Consider the following 23,373-nt stretch of genomic DNA (forward strand, 5'->3'; position numbering starts at 1 on the left):
AGAGCACCAGATAGATTCTTCCCTTTTGAGTTGATTTTAGATAAGTCCCTACTTCTCGGAATCTCAAAGTCTTCTTTTTTTTTTTTTTTTTTTTTTTTGATGGATGTAAGAATCCTCCCAGGCCATCTTAAAGTATTGTGAGATTCTAACAGGAAAGAAAATATCTTACATGGTTTAGGGCAAGATATTTAGCATGTTCTCTCTTTTTCTAAATTTTTCCACACATTTAATATTGAGCAATTAGCATGTTCTCTTTAGGAGAAGCCAGCCTCTGGACCTCACTGGTTATTTGCAGTGTGGCCCTGGAACTAAGCTCACTTGCAGACATAAGCCTGTCCAGACATACTGAGTCTCAAACTACAAGATACCCCAGGTGATGATGATGTGTTAGTGTGTCAGCATGCACCTGGATTGTTCCTATTGTTCATAGCATAATTGTCATTTGACAGAGAAAAAAAAAATCTCAGGGCACAAGTGACAATCAGGGAGCAAAGGCAGGGACCAGAGGTGTCCAGATGTGCTGCGGATTCCTCAGGACAGGGATGTGCGTGGGGGCGCTAGCTGCCTGAGCACAGGATGCAGGGGCCATGTCTGGGAGCCAACTGGCCTTTGGTTCACAGAAACCTTGGTTTCCAGATGCTACTGAAGCACCACAGCCATCTGATCTCCTTCCCGGGTCAGAGTGACACAGGCATACTCACATACATCAGCTCGCTCCCAGGGATCGGCAGACATCTGGGGAGCACAGTCTGCTGTGTTTTTCTTGTTCACTTTGCAAAAAGCACAATAGGGTTGTTGAGTGCCGGAGCACATGCCCAACCCACAAAGGTGCCAGTAGGGAGGGGGCTTCTTAGCTGTCAGTGGCCTCCTCGTTGGACCCTAAGTGACCACAACTGACACACAGACCATCAAGAGGCAGGTGTTGGGCAGCAAGGTCAGTGGTACACCACAGAACTCAGGATCTGCAGGGCAGCGACGATGCTTAGGCCAAAGGGATTTTAATTTTAGAAACACCATATTAACACTGAATATGTTTCTTTACGGGAGTCAATACAAGTGTGCACTGTAAACCTTCAAAAGGAACTGTTAAATTTAATTAAGTTTGGCCTAAAGCTGTCTCTGAACATAGTTTATTTGGCCTAATGGTTACTCTGTACCTAGTAAACGTAAGCTAACTTGATGCATAAACAGACGGTAACCTACCCTTATAGCAAGTAGCCAAGTCCCAGCCAATTCCAGCAGCCAAGCTGTAGCCAACTCAGACAGCCAACTCATCAAACCCCTTCAAATAAGGCAACTGCCAGCTACCAAGCCCCCTGTCTTTGTACCTCACTTCTGTAAGTCACTTGCCTTTTCCTGTTTATAAATGTTCTTCAGCCACTGGGTCTGGGGGTTTCCCTCTTATACAAATTGTTCTTCGCTTAACTAAACTCTGTTGAATTTAAGCTATCTTAAGTCTTATTTTTAATAGAAAAAAAAAAAAACAGTAGACTTTATTCCCTGAGCACTTTTGATCTTTTTATTCTACTATAGGTAGGGTCTCTCGACCCTGGGAAATACGAGCAATAGCAGAAAGAGAATGTTTCTCAGTCCTTGTCACCAGTGGGGCAAGGACTCTTTCTGGTAGCTCTGCAGGATATCTGTATATCAAAGGCCTGGTTGATGTATAAGGTCTATTTTAATTGGCTTTATGTTTATCACCTTCATCTTGTCTCCATATTTTCTTGTACTTGTTTCTCAAAGTCACCATATGGTGCCTAGGAACAATCCTCACAAAGCTCATTCTGATTTGCTGACATTCCACCTCTGTAGTTAGCTAAAGTAGTCGGGTAAAATGAATAACTTTTGTGCCTTACGCATCCATCTGTCTAGGCACTATTTTCATATTTACAAATTTCATATTTACAAAATTCAAATTTCAAATTGAAAACAATTTGTCACTTTCAACCAATAAACCTGGTGTTTTGCAAGGGAACTCGAACTAAAAGGTTTTGTGCAAAACCGTTTTCCAAAGGTTTGCCTCAAGCAAACAGGCCAGCACAACTGTCACAAATAAATCTGTGGCTTTTGTGGGAATTTTTCCTCTCAGTGCAATAATTACCTTTCTATATTGGCCACCTTCACTTCTGCTGGAAGAAGAGTGTTTTTTTGTTTTTGTTTTTGTCTTTTTTTGATGCAAGGGAGTATGGAGATGAAATATCTGGTCTCTGAGCAGCCTCCAGGGTTTCCTGCCCTGGCTCTGCCCATGACAAGCTGGATAACATTCCCTGAAATGAGTCCCTACTTCCTCACCTGTAAAATGAGAGGTTACTCTACTCCCACTTACGAATGGACCTCTAACTTGTGGTTTCCGTGGAAGATGAATCTGATGACAACATTTGTACACCAGCCCCTGTTCAGATTCCTAGGAAATGCAGAACCTGCCTGATTCTCCCCGAGGGAGAGCCACAGTTTTGATCAGAAAGAACCTCATAACAAAAAGCTTTACTCTAAACCATTCCAGACAGATGGGAATCCAGTCTCTCTTTCAAGTTCTTTTAGAAAGGGTTTCCTAAACATGGCACAGTAGTCAGTCTCAGTGTCTAAATGGTATTTATGGTCCCTAAGTTCTTTGGCTCTGGCCTACATATTTTTCTTTTGAAGTAAACAATATCAGCTTAACATTTTACTCTGGATCATGGAATTTTCTATATAGGGTGATAGCAATTAAATTGCTCTCTAATGTTCCTTTCTCCTTATTAATTTTAAAATTATTAAGTATTTCAAAGGAGTAGAAGTCTTAGTACATTCATGTTGCTATAACAAAACATAGACCGAGTAGCTTATGAACATACATAAGCTGAATTTATTTCTTACAGTTCTGGAGGCTGGAGAGTCCAACTGATTTGATGTCTGGTCAGGGCTCTTTTTTGTCTCTTAGATGATGTCTTCTAGTTCAGTCTTCTCATGGTGAAAGGAACAAGGTAACTTTCTTGGGATTATTTTATAAGAGCACCAATCACATTCACAAGGGCTCTGCCCTTATTGCCTGACCACCTTCCAAAGGCCTCATCTCCTAAGATCAACACAGGAATTAGGGTTCAACATATGTGTTTGGGGCAGATACAAACATTTAGACCACAGTAAAAGAAGTGTTGAAAATAATATAACAAGAGACTTGTTTATGTACCTCCCAGATTTAATACATGCTCCTATTTGGTAGTTGGTAAAACAAAAGGAGCAATTGGCTTTAAAAGAAAGTAAACACTACAGATTCAGTTAGTCACATCCTGATTCCCAATTCCCTTTCTTTCCTCCTCTGCAGAAGCAACTACTATTAAAAATCAACATATGTGCCTTCCAGCAGGTTTTTATTTATTTATTTATTCTTTTTATTCTTTTGCCATATATATATATATATATATATATATATATATGTATTATATATTACTCTTCATGTATATATACATGAAGAGTAATATAAAGCACTGTTTATGAATATCAAATGAATATAAATGTTATCATATTGATATTTCATTTTAAAATTGGTTTTTTCCTTCAATAAATCCATACATGATTTAATTTCTCTTATGCCATAAATGATTATGTCATAAATAGATAATTTAGTTAATCACAAGTTTGGTTTTTTTTTTTTTTTGCTAGTATAAATAGTACCAGGATGAACACATTTATTATTGTCTTGTACACATACAGAAACTTTTCTAGGGCATATACATGGAAGTACCTACAGAAGTGTGACAGTTTTACCAGCAATGTATGATTTCCTCAGTCTCCACATCTTTATGTGTAATGCTTGATTGTGTCAGAGTTTTCCATTTTTGCCAAATGGAGGATTTGATGGATATTTATGTTTTCTTTTATGGGACTTTCTTAATAAAATTATTTTGTCTATTTGTGTATTGAAGTAGTTTGCTCCCCCTTAGGGATTCTTTATATGTCCAGATACTAGTCCTTTCTTGGTATGTGTGCTGAACACCTCCTGTGCTATAGTTTGTCTTCTTTCTTTGTCAGTGGTTTCTTTTGTCATGTAGAAGTTTGTCACATTAATGGAAGAAAATCTATCAGTCATTTGCTTTACCTTTTCTGGGTTTAGCTCAAGTCGTCCTTTGCTTTCCTTGAATGTAAGTAAATTCCTCTAGCCAATCACAAACAGATTATGTGGCCTTGGTACCCATTATCTTTCTTGCTAAGTTCTTTCGAAAGTATCATGTATATTATTTGCTATTATTATGAAAATAACACATGATCACTACAGAAGATCTGGGAAAAGCTGAAAGAAAACAAATCCGTACATTATTAAGCCACAGTACATTATACACCCAAGAAAGCTACCTTGTTCTTTTCACCATGTAGGGACTCAACTAGGATTAATTCTATTCCCTTTTGAGGAAAATTAACCACTGGGGAAATCTTGTTTATAGTTCATCCCACATCACTGAAAGTAACATGTTCTAGGGTAGACAATTCTGAGCTTTGGAGAAAGACTGATCTGGGTTTGAATATTATCCCTACTACTGTCTAGCTGATTTTCCCTACATATGGTATTTTATTTCCTCTGAACTTCAGTTTCCTCATCCATAAGAAAATGATAACTATTGCTTTGGGTTGCTGGGCATCCTAATTTATGTCAAAATTCATGATATGGTTTAGATACAAGGTATTCCCCCAAAAGCTCGTGTGTGAGACAATGCAAGACGATTCAGAAGAAAAATGATTAGATTATGAGAGGCTTAACCTCTCCAGTGGATTCATTCACTGACCTGGATGAACTAGGTAGTAACCTTAGGGTGTGGCTAGAGGACATGGGTCACTGGGGGCAAGCCTTAGGGGTTTATATTTTGTCCCTGATGAATGGAGCTCTCTTGACTTCCTGGTGCCACATCCTGAGCTGTTTTTCTCCACCATGCCCCTTCAACACGATATTCTGCCTCACCACAGGCCCAGACTTATGGAGCCGACCCATCGTGGACTGAACCTCTGAAACTGTAAACCAAAATAGACTTTTCCTCCTCCACATTTTTCTTGTCATGTATTTTGATCACAAAAGGAAAAATCTTACTAAAACAATTCACAGGTCCAGTCTTCTAAAATCTTAAAGAGCCCAGCAAACTCCCTGCACTCCTCTATTCCAGTGCAGGAAAGTTCCTGGAGAAGAGAAAGAAAAGGAGAGTGGACATGCTTATCAGCCCAAGCCCAAGCGATGGACAGGACCCCAGTAAAAGCAAATTCCACGGAATCAGAAGAGCTGCCACCAAGAGCTGCGATTCTGTGGCCTGTTCCAATCGGCACTAGACTCTTCCACGTATAACAGCTCACTTCCCAGACTGTGCCTAAAAGGGCATGAAAACTGCTTGGAGAACAAAAGCCTCTAGCTGACCTCATCCTCAGTACTTCCTTACTCAGAGGAGTTAATTAGCAAAGAGAAAAACAATCGACTTTTTTGGTATTATATAATTCCATTGTGTTTTTGCCAGGCATCATATTTCACCACCCATGCCACAGAGTCATGTCATGAAAGAACGTATTGTTACACACACAAAACAAGAACAAGCTCCCAACACGGCAAGAAGCATCATTCCACATTCTTTGTCTCATTGCAATTGAAATCCTCAGGTCACTAGGCAATTACATCCGCGAAATATGTGTGCTTCAAATGAGCATTGCTCATGTGGAGATGGCCCTCGCCTGAAGAAAGACTATTTTTAGGCAGCCTGGCAAAGAAAATTAAAGTTTCCAGCCCAAGCATGTACTGCAAAATAACTAACTCACTCCACCAAGTTTTTTCTTACCCAGTTGGTGGGGGAGCAACAAAATAATGAAATCTTTCTTTTCACCATTTTGGGAATTACCTCTGTACTTCTGCAACGTCTAACGCCCTTCAGCTTTCAGACTCACCTTCACAGAATTCTAATAGCTTCTCGGTAGTATTCGAAAGTCAAGGAGGTCATCTGGTTAGAATCTCTCGTCTTTCTATGCTTTGGAAGAATCACGGAGAGTTGGTTTAAAGTGAAAACCTGAATAGAGCAGGACCAGGTTTGTGTTCAAGGACCCCAGGACTTCAAATAATGAAGAATCCCATCCTGTCCTATATAACAGTAAAAATGCTTTAAAATATAAAAACTTATTTCCCATATGTATGCTTCATGGTTATTCAAGTTCAAATTTCATTTTCTAATAAAGACTGAATTTATATAAAAGAGATGCTCTGCTCATTGGGCCAGAATTCTCCCTATCAAGGGCAACAGTGTAAGAGCCTAAAGTTTCCTGGGATCTTGGGCAGCTAATTTACCCACTCTGAGCAGAAGCTCCTTTATACAGTTAGATCAGCATCAGGTGGACCATTGTCTTCTGTCTCCAGTGACTCTCAAAGTGTGGTTCCAAGACCAGCAGCATCAACACCACCTGAGCCCTTTTTAGAAATGCAAATTCTGTATTCTACTCCAAGCTTTCCAATGCACACACTCTGGGTGAGGCCCTAGCATCTATGTGTTGTTGTTGCGCTCAAACAATAGAGAACTGCTACTCTATGCTGACTTCTTCCAGTATAAGGCAAAGATCCCAAAGATTCCAGTAAAGTCAAAACATAGACCCCAAAGACTTCATGGTCCTTGACCTCCAGATTCATCCTCTAAAGCTTTATCCATTCCCACTCCACCCCTCCAATGGCCCATAATACTATGGAGCAATATGGATTTTCACTTTGTTTTTGGATTTTGCTTGTGACTCTATTCTTGCATTTTTAATAGAACCTTGTAAACCAGCTGGATATACTGGCGAGGTCTCTGGAGATGTACAGCCCTCCACTCTCCCTTTCATCAAGTATTTATCAAGCCCCAGGAGCACAGCTGGGTGCTCAACAGAACAGATGGAACCTCTGTCTTCTCATCTCGGAATGCTTAGCAACTAGCACAGGTGAAAGAGAGAGAGGATTAGGAGACCAAAATTTAGTAAAGATCTCCTCCCAAATTCTTAGATTGCCTTTTAAGACCCTTCCCAGTTTGACCTGGCTTATCTCTTTGTATTTAAGCTCAATTTCTCTCCTGTTGGATCTACCTGGTCTTTCTAGGTCTCTCCTCTTTCTTCTGTCCAGTCAAATCTTATTTTTTAAGGTGAATATAAAGTCCAAGGTCACCCAGAAAGGCACCTCTGAGAAACTTGTTTACTATCAACCTTTATTAGCTGTGCCATTCTTTCAAGCATTACCTTACTTTATCCATGTCTGTGTTTCTGTTCTCTATGCCAAACTAGATTTTGAACTCTTCTTGGGGAATCTAGACTCAGCATTCCTTTCCTTTACACTTAACATTTCCTGGAGGGTGCCATAATTCAGTCTTTAAGATTTTTTAAATATTATCTTGATTTTCTCCAGGAAAATCGGACATTAGAAAATAGTCAATGCTTTGAAAATTTTGAAAGCTCTTGGCTTGATTGCTTTATTCAACTTTAGCAAGTTAAGCTAAAAAAAAATAAATAATAAAAAAATTTTAAAAAACCTTACTACGACACCTAATGGAAGGTTTTGAAAGAACATGTGATTTCCAGGAACAGGTGATACCAGTGAGCAGTTCTTTGCAAAAGACCCCATATCTCTCCTACCCATGAGAGTTGTCCCCAAAAGTGTCCCCAAGAATCTAGCAGGGGACAGCCAGAGAATGTGGAAGCTCTGCTCTCTGGAGTGTGGAGATGAGGACAAGAGGGACCTATAAGAACTGCCATTTGGGGGAATTCTTCCACCTCCGATTGTTTTTCTAGTTGATCAGAGGTGTCTGTATCCGGCCTTGAATTTTCAAGTGGTGGGCCCCACTTGAAAAGCCCGATTAGTAACGGCCGCAGCTGAGAGGTTTTCTGTAGGAAATCAGTGTTACCTCCACTGGGAATCAGTGTGGCGCCCACCAGAGCCAAGTGGCCCTCCAGGAACCCACTGGGAAATCACTAGCCTTTTACGAGGTTAGCTGCAGTTTTTGTGTAAACAACATAACGTTTTATGATGGGAAACCTAGTCCTTTGCTTTTTACGTAAAAGCTAAGCCTTTATTTAAAAAAAAAAAAAAAAAAACTTTTGAAATGTAAAGAACTGTGAAAAACTAATGTTGTTTTCCAAATGGTCCAGGAAAAGAGATAATGCAGTAGCTACAAGTTTAATGACCTTTCTCGTAAAATGTGAGGGGATTTGAGATAAGAGTGGCAATAAAAAGAGTTTTGTTGCCTCCAACTCTCCTGACTGTGGATTAAATGTTTTCTTAAAGCCTAGAGCCTCTGCTGTCAGTCCAATGAGGAGTATCGTATCAATAAATTCGCATATTAGATTAGTAATATATCTTAAGTAACAAAATTTCTTTCTTTTTGTTTTTTGGTGGTTTTTTTTTTTTAACTAAGGAGGGTGACGTTGACAAAATTGCCTCTTGTAAAAGACATCTTAAGTAAAACCCAAACTCAAAGGGTGAGTACAGGGCATCACACACTGTCAAAACCCATGGAATATTTCACATGGAAAGTGAACCCTCATGTGAACTGTGGACTTGGGGTGATCAGAATGTGTCAAAGTAGGTTCATGAACTGTAGTGAATGTACCTGTCAAGAACCAGTGTTGGGGTGAGGGAGGCCCTGCGTGTGGGTGTGGGAGTATATTGGAACTTTTTGTACTTTCTTTTCAATTTTGCTAAGAACCTAAAACTGCTCTAAAAAATATTAAAAATGTGTAGTGTGTGCATATTTGAGATGTGTGCATGTGTGTGGGCTGTATGTGTGCATTTATAACGGGGATTAAATTCATCTTCTGGCTACTTGGGATTTTAAGTCTAAAACTCTTTTTGTTTTACACCTCCATGTCAAATTGCACATTCTTCTAAAATGGTTAGCCCTGTTGTTTGGTCATGGTGGTTCTCACTGTTGATCAGGTATAAGGGACTCATTTTCTTCAATGTCCCATAGACAAGACTGGCCTGCCTATAAGCCTCCTGCCAGCCATCGGCTGGAAGGTACACCAGTGCTACACTAGTACCAGCGTACTCTGTTGTGTTGACCTTTCTCTTGTAAGAATTAAGTTTGGAAAAACCCCGTCACTAGTCTTTACTGAAGGCTGCTGATTTTGAACCTCAAGAAATCAAGGCCTGATTCCACCAGGATTTCAGCTCCGAGTGACAACATATGACAAATTATCACATTGACCGGCTTTTTATCCTCAGATCTTTCTAAGAGAACACATTGTTTGGAAAGTCAGAGCACTTACTGGGATTTCCAGAACATTCTAAAGTGGGCAGAGCTCAGAGGGAAGTTCCAGGAATAAGGCCCATTCAGATGGATCCTCAAGGAGAGCCTGCTGTAGTTGCTCAAGTCCCCAAGACACACTGACACACGCCCTCTTTCCCCAAGGAGCAGTCCGCATTTGACTAGTGATAGAGGAAGTTTTCTGATTTATGCCCTTTCATGACAAGATCCAGGGCAATGCTGTGTGATGACAGAGTCTGATGACACTCTTATCAACACGGCTGTTCATGTATTCATTCACTCCCCGTGCCCACACTCCAAGGCATGCTGAGGATACAAACGCAAAGAGAAACATACGCCCATATTTGATCTCTTCTCCCTCTCTCTTCGGACATTGTCCACCTTGAAAGAAGCAGAAAGCAGCCAACAAACCTTCCCCGGGGCTCAGGCTTCCCCCCACCCCCCACCCCCATCTGCCAGAACCCAGGGCTGCTGCTGTCTGTCCTGCCTCCCTGTCTTTGACCTCAGGGCTGACCCTTGAAGACCAAACTTATTAAAGGAGCGAGGTCATTTACCCCTGTTCTTGCTGCATGTCGGCCAGTTATGGGCTGAAACTACTCCATTACACGTGGTGTTTTATGAGCCGATCAGGTGTCCAGGAAAGATGGAGTGAAGGCTGCCATGCAGATTCTGACTCAGGTCACAAAAGAGAGGCTGCCAGACCTTCCCCAGCAAGGCCACTGGCTGCCTCCCAGGGATCCCTTATTGATGGCACCATGTGAAATCTTTGCATTTTTACTTTGTTCTCCCCAGAATTTTACCACCTTAGGAAGACAATTTGATCGAAGTCTGTATCTTTCCCTCTTTCATTAAAGGAAAATAACTTCCCTAGAAAAACACAAACTAGTTAAACTGCATGTTTAAATGAAAGAGAGATACAGAGACAAAAACAGAGATGACTTCTTACATCTCAACAAAGAGTCAGATCTTTGAAAAGGTATGATTCTTAGAAACTGATTAATTTTTAGATCTTGAAAAGCCATACGGCCTCTTTAAAGAGCAATGAAAGCCTGATTCGAGTTGTTAAATTTTATGTTGTGTGTAATGTTGTAATTGATGTCAAACCTTTCACATTTTCTTACCCTGACATTGGACAGCCTCCTCCACTCCAGGGCTCAGTTACCAGAGTCGAGATTAGGTAACCTAACCAGGAAATCAGGGCAGAATGAAATTTTACTACATGGAATTGAGAAGTTCAAATGCAAAATAATTAAGTCTGAGCCAAATATAGCCATTCTCTCTCCCATCAGTTTATTTTGGTGGATAATTGGCTGTATTCGGTATTTCACTGAGCTGCATATAAAACTTTATTGCCCTTGTAAAGCACATGCTGTGAATTCTGATGCTTCTGTGTGTTTGGGGGAACATAATTGTTGCCTTTCAGAACAGCACTGCTTACCTAGGTCCAGGCTTCCCCGGACGCCTGCTGCTGAAGGCCCCCAGTGCTGGGCTGTGTGTGAGGAGCTCAGATCCAAGCCAAGGAAGGAGCCCTGGAGCAAGTGGGAAAATAGCCCCCTGGATTTTAGAGCACACGAGATGCAAAAGCACAGCCCTGTTTGATATGGGCTCTGGGAACTCATCACTGGGTTAAGGTTTGGGGATTCAAATGCTTCTAATCAATAAGTCTGCCTTGAATGTGGCTCCCCCCAGGTCTCAGCGCTTGTGGCAAAGCTACTCCATGTTAGCACGTGGGGTCTTTCCCAAGGTGGTCTCACCCTCCTCTTCATCCTTCTCAGAAAGAGGAGCTGTCGGTACACTGGGAGGCCTGCTTTACTTCACTCTGCATCCAGTACCATAGGAACACTATGGAATTGACCTAATTAGGATCTTTTTTTTCTGAGAAAAACAATATGTGGCTACATACGGTTTTCGTTAGGTTCCCAAAGCTTTCCTATCCTTTTGACTACAACAATAAGCCTGCATCCCAGTCTTGATTGTTTCTACAATCAGGTTTCACAGCGTATGCCTGGCAGCCCACTGTGGCCTTGTCTTCCTGCCCGCACCAGGCAGGACTCACCACACCCCTCCATACCTTCCAGCTTTATCTTAGTGTCATTTATAGGCTCTCTAATGCCTTCCAGCTTTTGCTCCGTGTCATTTATATTTTCATCTCTAATGCCCTGACATTAGCATCCTCAGGCACAGTAGAGCTACCTGGGGAAAATCATTCCTTTATTCCACACGTACTCCCAGCCTCTATTCAATGGAAAGTGATTTCCTAGGTATTGGGGACATGATGATAAGTCAGACGGAATTTCTGACAACTTGCTATGTGATACAGCATTTCATATCCTGAGCCTGTGGACTCCTGGGAATCTCTGAATTCCCTACATTGACATGGAAAATTGTATGTTCGTGTGATTTTTGTAGGCAGAGGCCCTGAAACTTTCACCAAGATCTCAAGGGCTCCATGGCTCTTGGGGAGAAAAAAAAAATAGAAGCCACTGGTCCAGCAAGAAAAGAGAGCTATTAAATAGTTAAAATTTTAACATACGGAGCCTTTATAACAGAAGTGTGTACCTAGCACAGTCCTGAGCTCCTTCATCAACACTGGTTAAATCTGTACCAAGTACAATGAGACCTGGGAAAAAGAATTACTGATGCCAGGGGTGAGGGTGGAGCGGGTCCCATCCAGATGAGCTTGGAGAAGTTGAATGGGAGTGTGTCTGAAGAGGAGGGTGTTCTTGGTAAAGGAGAGTCTACGGGGAGAGAGTGGAACTGGGAAGGAGTGGGGTGAGCCCAGGGAAGTGAGGTGTACAGAAGCAAGGGATGAAAGTGCAAAGGTAGGTGGGCCTGAGAGCGACAGGACGCATGGCCTCTGCTCACCAGGTGGACAAACAACCAAGACCGTGGCTGAGTGGGAATCAGAATCCCTTCTTCAGGAGGCTGGAGAGCTTCTGGCAGCAGAGTACCAACTCCAGTTAAAGCTGCCTGAATTTAAGCCTGGCTCCCAGGAGGAAGGGAGACCACAGGTCCTTAGCCTTGCGTGGGATTTGCCTGGTGTCCACAGTGCAAATATCCTGCCTCCCAGGAATTCCCTTAGTCCCAGCCAAACTCTACCTCCAGGTACACTGTCAGCAATGACCCAACGGGCAGGCAAAGGGCATTCCCAGGACCAGAAGCTCAGAGTTCTAGAAGCACACATTTCAATCTTGGAGGAGAGAGTTGGAAGGATGATTGCCTGGGGGCTCTGGTTTGGGATTTGGAACTTTGAGAAAGCTTCATGTGAAAGTGTTTCTCATGGGAACATCATGAAGCACTTCCCCACATGTCATCAAGTCGGAAAAGCTCCTGAGAGCTACAGGCAAGGGGGGTTGCACATGTTCCTCCCCAGGCAGGTGGCCGGTGGCAGGAAGAGGAGCCAGAGGCCACTGTGGTGACAGCCCAGGAGAGGACAGTAAGACTGGGAGAGGGTGGGTGAGGCACTGATGGTGCAGACTTATACCACACACAGCCCAAGGACCACGAAGCCTCCAGGCCCAGGCCAAGTCCAGCATTGAAAGTTTTAAGGTCCAAGGCCTGAATTCAAAAGGAAGCCCACTTGCCACAGTGTTCACATTAGGAGTTCTGAAATCAAGTCAACTGTCAAGTGAGTACATATCTCTCCCATTTTGACAAGTGAATGTTTCCAACCATCTGAATGAGCAGTGCAACACAGAATTCACAGCCACCCCCAGCACCTGGAACACCCCAGTGACAGGAAACTCACTCCAGGCCTCTAGTCCTTCCCACCTTCTCTTCCTACCCTGGCTCAGTCCCCCACAGTCAGCAGACTCCACGTGCACCCCAGAAGAGCCACCCCTAACCCTCCATAGGGTCTAAGGGTATACACCTCAACAGCCAGGTCTGCCCTGGCCAAAGAGGGGCCAGCACCAGCTCTGGAGATAGGTTCGGGGCATTAGGACCAGGAATTCTTGCATCTTAGGAACCCAAAGCATAAGTAGAGGCAAATTCCATGACAGGACAGGCTCCTTGTCCTATAGGAAGACACAAGGTCAAGTAGGGTCTGAGTAGAATCCTCCAAAATGTACTTCCTAGGACAGATAGTACCAGCTAGAGCTGCCCAGGGTTAGTGGAACTTGACTCTGCCTGGCTTTGAGTCTCAACTCTGTTCCTCACTACCCATGAAGACTTGGGAAAAGCATTTAGCTTCTCTGAGCCTCTATCCTCATCTGTAGGGAACATTTAACCACTTGCCCTGCATGGATCTCATGAGGGTCATAGGAGCAGAGGGATGTGGTCCTAAAGGGCCTGACACATGGGGTGGATTTGGTGATGCTCTCTGTCTCATGGAAGGAAGGCAGGTTGTAGGGCTAGGTTGAGGATGGGAACCCAACTGTCCCTTTCTCACCTAAATCCAGACCACAGAGGGATGGGCAGGGGGAAAGTGATATTTTCATTGAGTTACAACCCAAGTTTGTGGCTACAAAGTTCCCATAGGAACATGACACTGAAGTTTCTCTGTTAGCCCAGGTTACATCATCCCTTCAGCCTGATCTTTCTGCCTTCAGGGGATCCTCCCTGTGTAAGCAGAGCCCCAGAACATGCACTTTGGGTTTTCCCTCTGGAAGTGACTAGGCACTAGATCTTGGGTCTAACGTGACAATCTGAAAATCTCTCTCTCTCTGAGGTGGCAGGATTATCTGTCCTTTAGACCTCAAATTTTACCCTGAGTGAAACTTCTACCATAGGTAATAAGTTCTCCAATTAACCTGGTTGGACCAGGAGACAGTGGACACAGTGGGAAAAGAAAGTCCTGGGCACAGGTGACATGGCTCCCATTGGCACTCACAGGATGTACCAAGAATAGTCAGCCCTTCCTGTTATTAGACTTGGTGTTCTCTGTGAAAGCACTCAACAGACATGCACCACTTTATCAAGGTCAGAACCCAGACCAAGAATCTGGGTGCCTATAAAAGGTCAATGGTTGATGAGAGAGTTTAGGAATTAAAAAAAAAAAAACAGATTTGGGCATGATGAAGAGCCCAAGAACCAGTTTGGGGCTGCCAAGGAGTCGGTGATGTCCCATGGGGAAACCTTAATAGAAAAACAGACAGATCCTGACATCTGGCCAGAAACTCCACCCCTGGCACAGAATACACATCTAGGAGTGGAAGAGAGGAGTATCCTTATTGTTTTGATGGATCCCGGGAGGTAACAGAAAGCCATGAAATTAACAGACACAAAACAAAACTTTTCATCTTGTTCTACTGCACCAGGGTCTCCTAGCCTGTGAATTACTTGACTTTCCATGATCGCTCCTGAGAATATCACCCTGCCAGTGTAGATTAAGGCCCCTTTATACAGAGCCTCCGGGCAGGGAGGAGTCTGACCCCACTGGAACAGAGCTTCTCAGTCACAGCACAACCTCTGCAGCTGGCTCACCCTCTGCATGGAGACCCTCCTGTGCATTGTGGGTTGTTCAACAGCATCTCTGGCCTCTACCCACTAGATGCCCACAAGTCTACCCCCAAATGTGGTAACCAAAAATGTCTCTATATATTGCCAAATGTCCCCGGGGGACAAAATCACCACTGAATGAGAGCCACTGCCTTAGATCAGAGCAGATAAGGGCAGGGGATGACATAACACAAGGGATCCTGCTGCGCTCAGGGCTGCCCTGACCATGGCAAGGTCACTCGGGGACTGGAACCTCAGATATGCATGCCACAAACTCTAAGGCCAAAGGAAAGGAGGGGTAAAGGGCTGCAGGGGCTCAGCCATTGACAGTGACACCCACCAACACCTCTTTAGAGCCCCACCCTCCCCACAGCAGGCTGAAACTTTTGCATGAATCATCTCATCAGCTTTGCACAAGCACAGGCGAGGTAGGTACTTATGGTCCCCGTTTCGTAGGTGGGGAACCTAAGACTTACCAAAGAACAAATGGCTTCCCTAAGAGCAAACAGCCAGCTGGCATTGGAGCCAAGATTTCAACTCAAGCCCACTCCTCCTGGACCTGCACACTGCACGAACCCATGGCAACGTCCGTGGTAAAGATGCCAACAGCCCTCCAGCTACGGCCTTAGGGAAGACACTAAGAGAGTGAAAGGGAACATCCTGTAGATGGTTTCGTCTGCCCCTCACAACCCCTCTGTATGGCAGCCAGGGTGAGAGTGGGGTTCCAGGGGAGATGGAGCTTGCTCTTTCTTGGCCTTCCCCAAGCTGTGCAGCAAAGACAGCCCCGATCCAGCCTTCGCCCTAGAGGCCCCTTCAAAGTCCACAGCTTTCTCTAGGGAGCCAACCCCTTACAGTGGGTAGAGAGTAGCTTGCTCAAGAAACCTCTGCCTGGGTGTCTGGATGTGAGATCCTAGGCTCATAGCCTCAAGGACAGAAGAACCTCCAAGCCCATGCCTACCCACCACCCCAGGGTGCCTTCAGACTCCATGAAAGGAAAACAAACCCTAAACCTGGGGGTGAGGGGAAAGGCTGGGTTTTGTCCTTCCTTTGAAAAACAAAATGTCAGCTGCCAAGCACCGGATCAGTAAGGCTTCAATCGCATTCCATAACTGGCTCATCATGAGGGTGCAGGGATGGAATTTGTGGAGGAATCTGTTTTTTCCTTTCCCCTCGCTTGAAGGATCTGAGGAGTTATGAAAAACAAAAGACGATCAAGTTCCAAAAGTGCATTGACAGTGTCTCTTTAAAAAACACACCCAAGCCCAAGACGAACGCTAGAACGACAAGATACTGTACTGATTAATTATTAAGAACACATTGTGTGCGGTTTGACAGCTATGCCAGAGTGGTCTGCTTCATAGTGATTAAACCTCAATAAATGTGGTTCTAATAATGAGCTGGTATTGAATTATCAGACAATGGCAGCTTTAGTAAATCTTCATTAGTTTTGTCTTTTGAGACCTTCATTTAAATTCTGAGTAATACGAAAGCCGTTCCTGAGCCCAGCATGACCCCCCTGGACTCGCCACCCCACCCGCCCCAGCCCCAGCGACACACAGAGCTCCAGGCCAGAGGTGCTGGCCTGGTGGACAGCTGGGGAGGAACCAAGGATGGACTGGGGCCCCCACAGCTTTTCTGGGAAGTTTGCATTCCAACAGCCAGAACCAGCCCTCCTCAAACTCCCAGGAGAGCCACCCCAAGCCCAGCAGTTAAACATTTGGGTGAAAAATTATTTCTGAAGTGTGGAACTCTGAAAGCAAAAACAAAGTGGGGAAGGAGGCAGGGGGTCACCCACAAGCTCAAAACGAGAAAGGGTGCTACAAGAGGTCCTTCCACAGATGCATGACCCGGTGACAGGGCCAGCCACCCGGTCTCACTTGAGGCCTTCCAGGGTAAACAAACTGGCCAGAGCACACGGTTGTGCTTCAAAAGGCCCACAATTACGTGTTTTATTGCTCAGAGTTACAAAATGATGGTATCTCAAAAGAAGGTGACAGCGAGTTAACAGATCCGTCCCTAAGGGTGCCTGGACCAGACGTAGAGACTCCCTTCTCCAAACAGAGATGCGGCACAATTAGGCGCCTTCAGAAAGAGATATTTTTCCACTTTGGGAACCCCACAGAAGGCTGGTCAGGGTACCCCCTCCATGCACATTTTGTCACTAATTAACTCCTAATTTGGGAAGGGGGAAAGGGATGTCTCTTTCAAGAATTTCTCCCTCCGGAGATGGCATCTCAGAGCAGCAACTTTTGGCAGTAAAACACAACAAATGTCAGAGCAGAGTGGCTGCAGGGCTCGGGGATTTACGACTTGGTTCCGGAATGCTCTTGGAGCCGTGGCCAGAGACTCATTTCAGATTGGGATGCATTTGGGTAATTAGGTAAAATCAGCAGGCCCTGTCCCAGGAGGCCCTGCCCTGGGACCATTAGCTTGTTGGGTAAGTTTCTTCTCTTCTCTGGTCTTCAAATACAAGTGTGGGATTCATGCTCAAGGAGGATACTTCCAGCCCCAAAAGTCCATGATTCTAGGATTCTAAAGCTTAGCAGACATTAATCCCAATTTACACACAGACTCCAAAATCAATGGGCACCAGAACTCAGGTGATAAGAGTTAATTATCAGAGTGGATGAATCATAAGATAGAAGACATGCTGATGACCATGTGACCCTGCTTTACTCCTGACTGCATTTAGCATCATTATGAATTCACTCATCCTTAATACAGCTCCTTTTTGGAGTGGAAAGAGGACTACCATCCAAACAGTATAGCCTTGGGTCTCCCCTCACCACTTCTCAGCCATGCAAATATCATCTCCAAGGACTTCCTTGGAGAAAGGGTATAGGAACCTCTCTGTCTGGTGACCTGAAAGGTAAACTTCAGATCCAGTAGTGAGCAGCTGGTCTTTCAGCATCTAGAAGATGCAGTAAGTCCTGTTACCTTGCTTCACGTTGGCACAGCATTGGAGCAACCCCTGACATCCTGGCACTAGTTGGCTGGTAAATACTAATTGACAATTGCACTTGACCTTAGCAAGGCCTGGGCCTGCACAGCTGCTTCGGAAGCTGCCAAGGACTCAGAGATAGAACTGAGCTTCTGCTGAGAGCTCATATCTGTGAATCGGAAAATGCACAAATTACTGAGGCGGAGCCTTTTTCACAGATGCAGAACCCAAGCTCTTCTCCTGCTTCCCTTTCTTCTTTGTAAAGAAGAAGAGTATTTGTCTTTCCCATGACCGTTCCTATTCCTTGAGAGTTACTACACAAAGTACACCAACACACATACATCCTTTATTTCTCCTCTGTGGCATTCCACGGCTGTAATGTATTGTCATTCAATACCTCTGTCTCGCGCAATAACAAGTCACACATCTGTCCTGGTTACTACTCTCTCCTCTATCCCTAGCACCCTTCCAGGTATAGAATGATACTTAAAGAATACTACTGGGAGAATGGTTAAGTTCTGGGATCCATGGTGCGGAGGCTAACAGGAATTGCAATGAAGAAAAAAATTTAAAAGGTCAAGGAAGCCATCTTGGGAGATGGGAGTTGAACTTTAAAAACTACTTAAGGGATGGGGACACAACTCAGTGGTAGATAGTGTGCTTTGTATGTGCAAAGTCCTGGGTTCGTTCCCAGCACCAAACCAAATCAGCAGTGTTTGGAGGGACAAAGAAGACCTCCCATACCCCCTGACTCCCTCCACAATGCTTCTGATGATGGCTGCCTGGTGCTGGGGCAGCCAGCAGGGAGACGCCACCTACAGGGAAGTGTGGGGATAGCTGAGCCGGCTCTAGGAAACAAAGTTGGTTATTTCTTCCTGTAAGTGAAAGGGTGCTCACTAACTGATGATATGCTCAGGGCCTTGGTTTCTGATTTCCACTAAAATCTTCCACAACACAATCCCTTTTATCTCTCTTGGCCACACCAGCTCACTTCTTATTGAGCAGGGGTTTTTTTTCTCCCCAAAACCTCTAAATAAAATTTACAGTTCTTGCCAAATGTTTTCCCCATCAAGCAGTATTTAGCAACGTGAGTGCTGCAAATGGATCATGAGCAGATCAAATATCATACATTTGTTTTTGAATCCTGGAAATATTTTCTAAATCATCTCTCTCTCCCTCTCTCTCTTTCTCTCTCTCTCTCTCTCCACCCCCTCCCCTTTCTTTTTCTTTTCCCTTTTCAGACACATCATCAACCTCCCAGCAATTTTGGCAGGGTCAGTTTCGGCTGCCCTTCCTCTAGCACAAGGCTGATCAAGAGTTGCCAGGAGTGGGTGGCTGTGGGCCTCCTGTCAAAAGCTGGAGGCCATGGCATGTCATGTCTGTGTCCCTAGGCAGTGGTGTGTGCATTGTGCAGTAAGTGAGACAGGGACTACATGGGTAGATGAGAGCATGTCACAGGGGCTATGGTGCAGGGGCTATGACATATAGGAAAAAGGAAACAGGTATGTGCTATAAGGGTATGTGGTACACCTGCACTTTGTGTGATTTCTGTAAGATAGGGAAGATTGTGCCGTTTGTGTGTGTGCGTGTGTGCGTGTGTGTGTGTGTACAATATGCATGTGCACATGCATGTCTTATGAAGATAGGATGTATTAATTGGTGTGGTAACATGTGGCTTGGTATGGTGGGGTGTTGGCCAGGGTAAGGAAAGGTATACATCAAAATGACATCTTAGCTTCCAGAAACAACTCTGGAGTTGGCCAGGTCTCAGCTCAGAGGCCATCTCCAGGAGCAGGAGTCACTTCAGGGAAGACCAGGAAGGACTCTTGCCATTAGCAAAGCAGCCTCCAAGCCAAAGCTCAGGGCGAGCTCTGAGTCTGTAGGACTGGGCCATGTAGCTGGAGAATCTGAAATGAGGCAAATTCGCTTTGTTGCTTGTAAGCAGCAACTATTATGGATGGAGGGCCTGGAGAAAATGCTACAGCCTTTGGGTCAAGCAAGGGTTGTAGCTGGATTACATGTAGTTTCAGTCTCTGAGGCCACATTAACACCCATAATGACCTGAGTCCACTTTCCCAACTCACAGCCAGCCCGTCCTGAATCCCCAAAGAAGATGGCATCATGGCAGGCTGCCCAGGCTCTTACACAAAGGTCATTGCTTCTGGTGGGGACTGTCCCAGAGTAGGTACCAGCCAACAGAGTGGGCTCTAGTCATGTAGCTTCCCTGGTCTGTATGTGACTCTCCAGTCAACAACATCATTAAGATTCAACCCCCATCACCCAGCTCCAAGGCCTTCAGAAATCTTGTCCCACTCTCCTGGTTAAATTCTCTCCACAATCCCTCCACATGACATCATCCTGGACAAGGGAGTGATCCTCCATGCCTGGGGGTTGTGGAGAGAAGAATCTCTAGAAATTATGCCCAGAGGATGATTTCTGGAGCTGAACTTGGATGATAAAATATGAAGAGTCTTAAAGAACTTCTGAAGTGGCACTCAGTTTTGAATTCCAGATCCAGTGCTTTCAAAATCCAAGAAAGCTGCTCTGATTGACAGTGAAGAAAATGAGACACCAGCACTTTCCTTTTGTTGTTGTTGTTGTGTTGTTGTTGTTGTTGTGTTGTTGTTGTTTAAAACTCCAACCCAATATATAATTTCAAACAGCTTCCTAACCAAGATAGCTCCAGGAATGGGGCTATGTGGAGGAAAGGTCTCTGGAAAGTTACTATCAAGGACAAATAAACCAAGACATTTATATACCACAAGCAAATAATAGGACTTGGGGAGACAACAGAGGGTTTGGATAGGGGACAACATTATGACTCACAAACATCACCTGGGCTGGATGGAGGGGAGGCAGGGGCCCCAGGACGGGCAGACCTACCACACTTCTGCAAGAGACAATACTGACATACATGAAAACACCCACAATAGTAGAATTGAGTCCTTCTCACACCTGTACCCAGAAGTATGCCACCCCTTCTGTGACCTTCCCCTCTTCTTTCCCCAACCTCAAATCTGTTGCTCTTCTATGCTTGTGGGTCTCTTGTTAACCCCAGGTTCTATTCGGGAGAAAGAATGAGAAGAAGGATCACTATCATCCTCTCCTCTTTTTTTTTTTTTTTTTCCTTGAAAGTGGACTCCCAGCCCCTTCCCTAAATATGAGTTAGCACACTTCTTTTGCAGGAAATTCATGTTAATTCACCCTTTAAATACCGGTGGGAATTCTTAGTCTTGGAGAATTTACCCACTGGGAGAAAGGAACCTAACCAGTCTCTTCACAGGCTGTCACAACAGCCTCAACCTGTGGCCATGCCGCCAGTGCCTGCCTCACCCCTCATCCTCTGCACTGAAGCCCAGGTGATGTTTAGAGACATAGCGTCGTTCCCCTACCTAAAACCCTCCGATGTCTCCCCAAGTCCTGGCTCCTGGACATGTCACCCCACGATCTCTATGATGGCTACCTTCCTCTCCTGCTTTCTCTATATCCACCTCGGATCCATGTCTGAAAGGCTTCTATACACTTTCTGAATTATGATCTGTTTCTCTTGTTTCTGAACAATCTTTACACCTTCTCATACAAAGCAACTATCACGTTCACACTTTCAGCCATCACCTCTTTAGGGAACCTTTCTTCCCCCATCAGGTCCCGACTTCTCCCCAAAGCATCACTTGCTCTGGATCCCAATCAACTGGGTTTTTCCTCCTCCAGATCTCAGGGATCTGGAAGAGAGGCAGGTGACCCCCATGCTTTCTTCTTCAAATCCCTTGCTTCTTTGAAGTGCAAGTCATCAGACTTCAACATCCACTGTTTGCCTTGTAATCATTTATAGTCTCCCTGCACCCCACCCCCACCCCGCCACATTCATTGATGACTTCAGCATGTGGCTCTCTGGCTTCCTCTCCACAACAGTCCCTGTCATTCTTGGCAGCTTTAACATTCATGTAGATAGCCCACCCCCAACATCCTGGTCTCTCCATTTCTTGACCCCATCAGATCCAATGTTCTCTTCCTCCAACCCACCTCAGCCACCACCTTCCATGGCTACACTCCGTCTTTTCAACCAGTAACTTTAATCAATACTGCATTCCCTCTGAAATGTCAAGCACCCTGACCACCTGATCTAGGAAACCCACTCCAGCAACACTGACCTCATTGAAAGGCTCACTGCATTGTCCCATTCCCCTTTTGTTCACACACACACACACACACACACACACACACACACTCACACACATTCTCACCATCTTCCTGATCCATCCATCCTAAGTTTCTTGGCTAGCACTATATCCATGTCCTTACACACGTTCACCTCTGCCCTTTTTCTGTGTTCACCTCACTGGCCTGGAAAGACCTGAGGCTGGACAAACAACCGTCAGCTTACTGAGCCCATATCCAAGCGACCACAGCTGCTGACAAAACCACATAATCAGAATGGCCAGACTTGCTTTCAATTTGTGGACACAAATCTCTGCATCTTCAGTAATCCTATTTCCTTATCTAGTTGATTCACTCCACAAATCCCCAAAATAAGTATTTCAGACCCTCTCTTCACTAAACATCTAAAACTTCCTCACTCTCAAGAAGTGCCTCCTGTGACTCTCTTGCCTTAAGGATATGGTGGAAATACATTGTTTATGCTCCAAATAAAGCAAACCAGTCTCTTTTTCCCCCCAAAAAAGAAACAGCTTTTATTTGAGAAAGAAGGCATTACAAATCCAATGCTCTGAATCTGGGAAGCCCTGAATTGTGTCTTGCATGGCAAATGCAGGAGAGATTTGTGTATGTATGTGTGTGTGTGTGTGTGTGTATGTGTGTGCTTCATAATTATATAAAATGATGCTCTTTGCTCCAGAATTTGTCTCCTCAGCTTCTCAAGACCCTCTTCCTATGACACTTTCCTTATCTACCAATGTCTCTTCAGCACACCCCAGCTGGGCTTACATCATTACTACCCACCCCAAACGGCTCTTGTTAGGGTTTTACATTAGGGTTTACACAGGGTTCATTCTTGATGTTGTATATTATTTTAGGATGATAAATACCCACCATTATAACCTACAGAATAGTGTCAGTGTACTAAAAGTCCTCTGTGCTCTGGCTAGTCATCCCTCCTTTCACCAATCCATGATCATTTACTGTCTCTATGGTTTCACCTTTGCCAGAATGTCATGTAGTAGGAATGGTATAGAATGTAACCTTTCCAGAATGACTCCCTTCATTTTAGAATATGCATTTTTTGCTCTCCCTATGTCTTCTCATAGCTCAATAGCACTTTTTTAACACTGAATGATAATCCATTGTCCAGATACACCACATTTTATTTATTCTTTCATTGACTGAAGGGTATCTTAGTTGTTTTCAAATTTGAGAATTTTTTTTTTAAAAGTCTGCCATAAATATTTATGTGCAGACTTTGGTGTGGCATAAGTTTCAATATGATTTGATAAATACCAAGGAGTATAACTGTTAGATCATATGGTAGAATTATGTTTAGCTTTGTGAGAAATTATCAAATTGTCTTCCAAAGTGGCTATACCATCTTGCCGTTTCACCAGCAAAAAAACGAGAGTTCCTGTTGCTCCACACCCTTGCCAACAATTTGATATTGTTAGTGTTTGGAATTTCAGTCATTTTCTAGGTGCATAGTGCATGTAACTCATTGTTTGTTAAAGTGGTCTTTTCAAATATTAAATCTTATTTTGCCACTCTCCCTTTTTAAAGCTTTCCAAAGAATTCCCATTACAACGACAGTAAACTCAAAAT

This window comes from Callospermophilus lateralis, chromosome 14 (genome assembly GCF_048772815.1).
Source record: "Callospermophilus lateralis isolate mCalLat2 chromosome 14, mCalLat2.hap1, whole genome shotgun sequence".
Classification (NCBI taxonomy): Eukaryota; Metazoa; Chordata; class Mammalia; order Rodentia; family Sciuridae; genus Callospermophilus; species Callospermophilus lateralis.